This window comes from Rhinolophus sinicus, chromosome 16 (genome assembly GCF_057876585.1).
Source record: "Rhinolophus sinicus isolate RSI-liver-muscle chromosome 16, RSI-T2T, whole genome shotgun sequence".
NCBI classification, from domain to species: Eukaryota; Metazoa; Chordata; class Mammalia; order Chiroptera; family Rhinolophidae; genus Rhinolophus; species Rhinolophus sinicus.
Genome location: NC_142516.1, coordinates 143,202,025 through 143,208,839, shown reverse-complemented (window position 1 = coordinate 143,208,839; position 6,815 = coordinate 143,202,025). Strand labels below are relative to the sequence as shown.

At 38.0% G+C, this 6,815-nt stretch overlaps 1 pseudogene; it reads right to left on the bottom strand.

Annotated features, from left to right (window-relative positions):
• Positions 1-482: 482 nt before the first annotated feature.
• On the bottom strand, positions 483-5,957 carry LOC109447054 (large ribosomal subunit protein uL11 pseudogene; annotated as a pseudogene).
• Between the last annotated feature and the right edge of the window lie 858 nt (positions 5,958-6,815).

The window sequence follows — 6,815 nt, the reverse complement described above, 5'->3', positions numbered from 1 at the left end:
AAACAGATTTGTTTTTTCAGAGAAGAAACTAAACTGGATTGTATATTTAATTTTTTTTTTCTGTTTTGCTTGTTTATTTTTTTTTAGATTCCACATGTAAGTGAGATCTCATTGCACCTGTCTTTCTCTGACATACTTCAGTCAGTACAATAACATGAGGTCCATCCATCCCGCCGCAGATAGCAAGAACTCATTCCCCTCTCTGGCTGAGCAATATTTCATTTTATATATGTACTTCCTACTCTTTATCCATCATCCACTGATGGATACCCAGGCTGCCTCCACATCTTGGCCATTGTAAACAATGCTGCCATGAACATATGGATGCACACGCCTCCTTGAGGTAGAGTTTTGTGTTTCTTTGGATAAATAACCAGAAGTGGGATTATTGGGTCCTTCTTTATCTCTTGTTATAGCCCTTGTTTTTTGTTTTTGTTTTTATGCCAAATGATCTTTAATTGAAATATTTTCCTTTGTAGGTTTTAACTAGTGGGGCATTCTACTGCACCACTATTGATGTCCTTTATGATGCTATGAGGGTGGCAACCATCAACATTGCAGCCCACAGGCTATGCAGTCCCCAAGATCTCTTTAAGGGTTCCAGAGAGTTCCCTAGCTAAAGATCGGTGCCACATCTGTTGGGCAATGTTGACAATCTCATCAAAAGTAATATTGCCACTGTGCTTATTTATTTGTTTGTTTATTTATTTATTTATTTGCTTCTTTCTGCCTCTTGGTGTTTCTTTGAAGGCTTTGATGATCAGGGCAGAGGCAGAATGTGCCACCTCAATCTAGGCCTGTCTGTTTTGCATAATGAGTTTCACTGTGATCTTCAGACCCTTCCAATTACCAGTTGCTTTAGTGATGTCATCACCAAACTGTTTTGGAGATGGACTCAGGGGGCCGATCTTGGGGGCCAGGGCAGATGCGGCATCAAGTTCCCCACCAGTGCACCTCAGGTATACACAACTTTGATCTTGTTGGAGTTGAAATTTGGTGGCACGGTGGAGGCGGCTGGGGTTGGATGAACCCAGCTTCAGGACAACTGAAGAAAGTTGCACCTTGGCTTCCTCTGAGCCGAAGCTGAAAGCTAGCTTTTGTTTTAAAGTCTATTTTGTCTGGTATAAGTACTGCTACCCCAGATTTTGGTTAATTGTTTGTTTCCATTTTCATGAACTGTATTTTCCATCCCTTACTTTCAGTCTGTGTGTGTCTTTTGATATGAAGCAAAACTCTTATAGGCAGCATATGTAAGGGTCTTGTTTTCTTATCTATTCAGCTCCCCTATCTTTTGATTTGAACATTTAATCCATTTACATTTAAAGTAATTATTGATAGCTATGTAGTTATTGCCATTTTACTATATGTGTACACACACACACACACACACACACACACACACTTTTTTTTCATCTTAAAGAAGTCCCTCTGAGATTCCTTGTAATACTGGTGTGGTACTGATGAACTCCTTTCGCTTCTTCTTGTCTTGGAAGTTCTTTAACTGTCCTTTGATTTTAAATGATAGCTTTGCTGGGTAGAGTAATCTTGGTTGTAGGTCTTTTCTTTCCATCACATTGAATATTTTGTTGAATCCCTTCTGGCCTGCAAAGTTTCTGTTGAGAAATCAGCTGACAGTCTTATGGGAGCGCCCTTGTAGGTAACTAACTGCTTTTCTCCTGCTGCTTTTAAGGTTTTTCCTTTGTCTTTAAACTTTGGCATTTTAATTTTGATGTTTCTGGAGTGGCCTCTTTGGATTCATCTTGTTTTGAACTCTGCACTTCCTGGGCTTTTATATTTATTACCTTCACTAGGTTATGGAAGTTTTCCATCACTATTACTTCAAACAGGTTTTCAATTCCTTGCTCTCTCTCTTCTCCTACTGGTACCCCTATGATGCAAATGTTGGAATATTTGATGTTGTCCCAGAAGCCCCTTAAATTATCCCTTTTTTAAAATTCTTTTTTTTTTTTTTTACTCTGATTGGGTGTTTTTTACTACCTTATCTTCTAAATTGGTGATTTGAGCCTCTGCTTCATCTAATCTACTGTTAATTCCTTCTAATGTATTCTTCATTTAAGTTATTATAGTCTTTATTTCTGATTGGTTCTTTTTAATATTTTCTATCTCCATTTTTACATTTTTTTTTAATCCCCTTGTTGAAATTCTCACTGAAATCTTTGGGCATCAATATAAACAGTGTTTTGAACTCTGCACCTGGTAGGTTGCTTCTGTCTATTTTATTTAGTTCTTTTTCCAGAGCTTTGTTTTGTTCTTTTAGTTTGGATATGTTTCTTTGTCTCCCCGTTTTGGCTGCCTCTCTGCATTTGTTTCTATGAATTAGATAGGGCTGTTATATTTCCCTGTCTTAGTAGAGTGGCCCTAGGTAGTAGATTGCTGTGGGGCTCAGTGATGCTGTCTCCCCAGTCACCTGAGCTGGTACTCCAGGTATGCCCCTTATGTGGGTTACATGTGCCCTCCTGTTGTAGTTGAGCCTTGGTTGCTGTTTGCACTTCAACAGAAAGGATTAACCCTCAGTCTGATTGGTTATGAAGACTCACTGTGACTACATTGGAGAAGTTGTTGTGCAGGGGCTGACCCTACAGAGCAGGATTTTCTTTGGCAGGGCTCTGAAGCCTGACCAGTCTGCCCTTTGGGTGTGTTGTTGGGAGGGAGCCCACCACAGGCTAAGCTCAACAGCAGCCTGTGTCCTCTCCTCAGCCACAAAACAATCCTGTGGCATGAGCCACAAAGCACTCCACAGTTGGCTGCCATTGGTGCTGGGCTTGAACATGCCTCAAGAGGTTAATCCATGAACTGAGGCCGATGCCACTCATGCTGGGTTTAGGGCTTCTCAGCAAGAGGCATGAGACACTCCAAAACCAGATGCTGCTTGTTTGGGTTTTGTGAACCTTTGAGGAAATTTATGAAATCCACAGCATGAACCAAGACAGGCCTTTTTTACAGAAAAAAACACTGGAAGCAGCTTTAGTGTTCCTCAAATTTGGGTGGGGCGGGTCTCAGGGAATCAGGCAAAGGAATGGTGTCAGCCAGGTTGATGGAGACCCAGATATGGTGGCCATCTCTATCTGCATGCCAGGAGAGGGGAGAGCTCAACAAAGAAACCATGGCTTCTGGCAGCTCCTGCATCTCAGAGAAAGCTGCCCCTCCAGCTCTAAATCTGAAGCCAAATATTTAGTTCCTCCCATATGTTCCTGGTTCCTTTCAAGCTTCTGTCCCAGCGCTGGAGCTCAGAGTGAATGAGTTCTTCAGCAAGTAAGTCTGTGTGTGGACCCTTTAAAAGGAGCGCCTGGGAATGCAGCCACTCTATTTTCACTCAGCTACAATCTCTGCTGGTTTTCACAGCTAGAAGTTATGGGGACTTTTCTCCCTTGCATTGGTACCCTGGGCTGGAGAGGGAGCCTGGTGTGGAGTTGGGGCCCCTTGTTCTTCTGGGGATTAAAGGGGGAACTCCACAGCCAAGATATCTCTCCCAATTTTTAATGGTCACATATGTGTGTTTCGCATCTCTGCCCCTCCTACCAGTCTCAAGGTGGCTTTTTCTGTATGTCCTTAGTTGTAGGGCTTCAATTCAGCTAGACTTCAGATGATTTTCAATGATGGTTGTTCTCTAGTTTACTTGTAATTTTGATATTGTCATGAGAGTAGGTAAGCACAGTATTTACTTACTCTGCCATCTTGACTCTATCTGTAGCGGGTAATTTTTGTATACTCCTTTGGTTGAATGAATGCATTATTTACTGTCCAGGACAGGCTTACTGCTTTCTCAGAAGTCCAATATGTATAGATGTGTTTAAGAAAAGAATATCATTTTCTCTGTCATCTTTCCACAAACTCCTCTTATATTTCAAAATTATACTGAACATGTTACATGAAATCCAAAGAATAAGACTACTATAAATTAACCAAAAGTCACACACATAAATTGGCTACATTGGATTATAATTATAACCTTTATTCATGTCAGACTATTATATTTAACACATAGCTCTGGCAAAATCGATCTAAAGTCTTAATTTCAATATAAAGGCTTTTTGAATAAAAACACAATATGTGAATTGGTTCTTAAGAAAGTATGGAGAATTAATTGGCAGACTCCATCAAGATAAAAAGATACTCTATGAAACTTGCAAAAACTGGAAACTTTTAAGTCATTTAGTTATTAAATAACAAACAGTATGTTTAGCATCACATTTCTAAATATTAATATAAAGAGTTGAGCACAAATGACTAGCAAGCACTTAAGGATCTTGCCAATTCTATAGGTATTCTTCCTAATTTGGTTTAGTCTCAATTAAAAATATAAGAAAAGTTTTTGTTATATAATTTATTCTGTTACATAATCTGAGAGAATCTATTTTTAAAAGGGAAAAAGAAAGAAAAGATATTTCACTGGTTGTCTGTTATTTTTGTGTTATTATTATATTATTATTTATTTGCTGTTTTTTATTACTATGTATTCTTATTGTTTTTGTTTCCCATTGAGAAAATCATCTGATTCATTAAATTTAAAAAAGACAAGGTTACTTTTTCTCCATCAATATTCATAATTCATTTGAAATAGTAGAAATTATAAAATTCTAATATGCAAGCCTCTTTATTGGGATAAAGCAGAAAGATTTAGAATCCCAGGTAGACAGAAAATGTGCCATCTGAGTTGAAAGATGATGTCTCTTAAAACATTCTATTGCTATTCTCAATATATTTTAATACACTAGGTTCACTCTATCCACAGCTTTGTTTTTTGTGGTTTCAGTTACTAGTGCTCAACTGTGGTCTAAAAATATCAAATGAAAAATTCCAGAAACAAACAATTCATAAGTTTTATTTTTATTTATTTTTAAGAGTAATTTTCCTATGCCTGAGTAGATTTCCAGTGTCCTCCCAGGTATCTAACAATATGGGCCAAGATTTTAACTTCATTTTACATGTGAACCCAAAGTATATCTTGCTTGGTTTTAATATACACTGAGTTTTCCAGGAATTCAACTACCTTCTACACTGAAGGAAGACTGTATTTGTTTTGTTTGGATATTTACCAAGAGCTGTTCACTATATATATATGGAAAATCCCCTCACTGAAGGCAACACCCATAGCAAACCCCATTGTTTTCTGGCTGTATTGTACCATGGCTTCCTCATTCACTGTGATTTTAAGTATACAGTAGTCCCTTCTTATCCACAGGGGATACATTCCAAGACCTCCAGTGGATGCCTGAAATCACAAATAGTACTGAATTCACAAGTTTCAAATTGCATATTGTTGGGAGTAGAGGGGTGAAATCTCATTCTATCCTGCCCAGGGTGTGAATCACCCCTTTGTTACTTAGCAGCTATTTTGGTGATCATATCGACTATTGAGGTATTGCAGTGCTTATGTTCAAGTAACTCCAATAGTAGCTTAAAGCTAAATCACTATGCCTACATCATTTATCTCACTTTATTCTATCATGTAGGCAATGCACCATCTCACATCATCAAAAGGGTGAATGCCATACAATAAGATATTCTGAGAAACGAGAGAGAGAGAGAGACCATGTTCGTATAACTTCATTACAGTCTATTGTTAGAATTGTTCTATTAATATTTTATTATTAGTTATTGTTGCTAATCTCTTACCGTGCCTAAAATTAAACTGCCATAGGTATGTATGTATAGGAACTAACATAGTATATACAGGATTTGATATTATCTGTGGTTTCAGACATCCACTGGGTGGGGGGTAGGGGGTTCGTGGGTCTTAGAAGGAATCTCCCATGAATAAGGGGGACTACTATATGGCACTTACCAGCACAGTTGATTTCCCTGTGAATACAGGACAGAAAGTACAGAGAAGACACTTTTCTTTTAGCATAATTACTCTTTCTTGATTTTGAGCAGAGGCTGCTGCTTCCAGATGCAACAGACTTCACCTTAACTGATGGCTTTGCTTTTACCATCACCTGCTGAATGGGGGATAATCACTGCACTGGGCTAGTTTCAAATGAATGAGCGCCACTAAAGGAAATGGAATTAAGGCAACCTGGCCTATATGGCTAATGGAAGGTCATGTCTGTGGGCCAGGATTTATGTTACCTGCTGTCACTGAGAATCTTTGAGAAGTATTTGACCCACTGTGTTTTCATCTGTGCTGGCATTGCTTCAGCTCTCTCCAGATTCCCTCTGCATCTCAGCGTATTTCACAAACATTGATTCATACTTTGGCAACAATCATTAAGCTTTTTTTTTTCTTTTCCAATGTTAAATGTTTTATACATTCCCCCCACCCTGAGTGTTAGAAGAGCCAGTAAATGCAGAGAAAATTCCATGTAACATATTAATATACCATACTATTTATCTTTTCTTTTTTTTTCTTCTTTTTTTTTAACTCACACTAACACATGCATGCTCCTTTGAATGACTGGACTACTAAAGACCTATTGATAAAACTTATTGTAAGTTATCTCAGGAAGCAAAGCCAGAGACAGGCCTTTAAAATAGTGGTTTGTTTGCCTGACGTGAGTGATACTGCTGAGAGATGAGGAACATAGATAGGTGATCTATCCTTACAGCCTGGAATGGATTATTTTTGGAAGCTATGAAAGAGGCAAGTACATTTTAGAATAATGGTAAGCTTTTTATTATGGGGGGAAAAAGGCTAACAGATTATAAATTGAGGGTACCTGTGCAGAATAAAATGCATAAATTGTTTTTCTAAAATTATTTAAAAATAATTGTTGGCAGTATTATGCAATTTATTTCCTGGGGAAGAAAATGAGAATATGCATATCAAAAAAAGAAGTATTAAGATTTCTGCT